The sequence below is a fragment of the Cololabis saira genome, chromosome 16 (assembly GCF_033807715.1).
Source record: "Cololabis saira isolate AMF1-May2022 chromosome 16, fColSai1.1, whole genome shotgun sequence".
NCBI lineage: Eukaryota > Metazoa > Chordata > Actinopteri > Beloniformes > Belonidae > Cololabis > Cololabis saira.
Window position 1 is genome coordinate 13,046,233 of NC_084602.1, and position 2,058 is coordinate 13,048,290.

Genomic DNA, 2,058 nt, shown 5'->3' on the forward strand with positions numbered 1-2,058 from the left:
TGGCTTGTCCCTTGCCCTTGGCAGAGAGAACAATTAAATGACGAACCAGGTAAAACAGATAAGATGTGACTTCCGTCTGCCTTGACAATAATGTAACACGTCTTATTGTCCTGTTAGTTGTACTAAGAAACTGCTAGAGCTGGTTTTATCTAGGCCTGGCTCATTGGCGTCTAGTTATTGCAGGAGCTGGATCGTCTGGTGGAGCAACCTTTGCCGCATCTCAGTTCAGGACAATGTAGACAAACCAGACGGACAGAGTGCAATCAACTGTCGCCCATGGGTGATTGTCGCCCCTACCTGCGTGACAGCCTAGCCATAAAGAAAGGATATAAGTTGCTCCCCTGCGGTGCTCCAGATGTTTCAAGACAAAACCCAAGGTTGCAAATCTTGGTGTTTTAACTGACTCAGACCTGAGCTTCAGCATCCACAAAAGGCTTTGAATCTGCTTTTATAATCTCAAATTAGTTCAAATAAACACAAGAAAAGACAGATTAGCACTCAGTGAAAGACTGAAAGGGTTTTTAAGTGGCTCCCCTATCTCTTCATCACCAGCAGACTTAACCTTTGTCGTGGTCCTTTGACATGTCTTTCAAAACGGACAGTTAGATGGCGTCAGCTCATCGACAAGGCTGCTGCCAGGAAGAAAGTGGATTCAACAGCAGCACTAGGCCAACAGTAGCCTGTATGCCTGATGTCTGTTTACAATACAAACCAAATGAGGCACTGAGACCTTTCTTTTGTCTTATGGATTTAATTTCTGCGTTTATGCTTTAAAACCTTCCTTTGCCTCCCTAAAGCAAGTTTTGTGTTTGAAATGTGCCTTGCCTTTCCTATTCTAGGAGTTTTTGTAGCTGCCTATATTAAACCATCCACAAGTATGATCTATGATATTATCTGCTGTGTTCTTCCCAAACGCACTGCTTTCCTCAAGGATGTCTCTCAGCCCTGAATCGGCAACATGATGGCCAATGACCTTTGCAAAGTTCATTTTGCACATGAAAGCCACCCAAGAGGATCACCAAGTTCTGACACTCCTTTTGATGGTGCCGCTGAAGCATCTATGCTTTACAATAAAGCTGCTCATCAAATGTTATTACTGTGTACTTTTGGCATAGGTTGTTGGTCAAGTTATGGCAGTTTTTTAATACTGTCCAAAGTGTATCATAGTCATGCGTTGGAGAATTAATCATTGGCATCATTCCGTTCAGTCAAGCGCAGAAAGTGAAGAACCAAAAAAGCATGGTGCAGAGCTTGCCTTGCTAGCTTGCTTAGCTACCTAGCTGCTTCAATTAGCATAACATCCCATAACTAGTTAGAATGCAAAAAAAAAAGATGCTTATTATGTGTGTGTTCAAAACGCCTATAAAAAAAATCATATTTTTTAACCAATATTGGACAAAATATAGCAATACAGTTAAAAAAAAATTTCCAATTGATGTTTTATCCATTTCCCTAAATATAAAATCTTGAACATTGAAGATTTTGCATATAAACTGTACATTTTGACCATTATTGTGACCATATGCATGAATTGAGTATTTGAATGTTACAGCGCTTCCAGTGGTCACCAGCAAAAGATCCAAGATGACAACACCCCTATTATTCCTCCAAGGGGTTCCTTCTAACAAAGAAATAAGGTTGTCAAACTTCACCCAGAAGCGTGAGCATACAGTAGTTATCAATCTTAGGGTTTGCCCCCTGACTATCCCTAAAGCAAGTTTTATTGCCTTTGTGTTTGAAATGTGCCATGCCTTACTATTGTTGTGTGTGAGCCGCAAGATGCAGGTGTAGTTTTATTTAGGGATATGTATCAGGTAACTCTACCCCTCCTTTAACCCCTCCCTCTTGCTCTTTCAGGAAGTTGACATCAGGCAGATAAGCATAAAATGTGACAGATAGCAGAAGGTTTTTTTTTTCCTCCAGAGACATCTCTCCAACAGAGCAGAATCTTCAGGTCGGAGTTGCGTGAAGCAACGGGCATCATCTTCCTAATTTTCCGTTGAAGCCAAAGAGGGTAAGACAAGCTGGCAAGCTCCTCCTCTGCTCACCTGTCCTGCT

At 41.5% G+C, this 2,058-nt stretch overlaps 1 protein-coding gene across 2 annotated transcripts in view; it reads left to right on the plus strand.

The window, feature by feature from the left end:
* Nucleotides 1-1,565: 1,565 nt before the first annotated feature.
* The window catches only part of LOC133462457 (4-galactosyl-N-acetylglucosaminide 3-alpha-L-fucosyltransferase 9-like), a 6,858-nt gene continuing 6,365 nt past the window's right edge, over nt 1,566-2,058 (plus strand). For both annotated transcript variants that reach the window (XM_061743710.1, XM_061743709.1), the window contains exon 1: nt 1,566-2,014. The gene's annotated coding sequence lies outside the window, so the exon portion shown is untranslated. The remainder of the gene's footprint in view (nt 2,015-2,058) is intronic.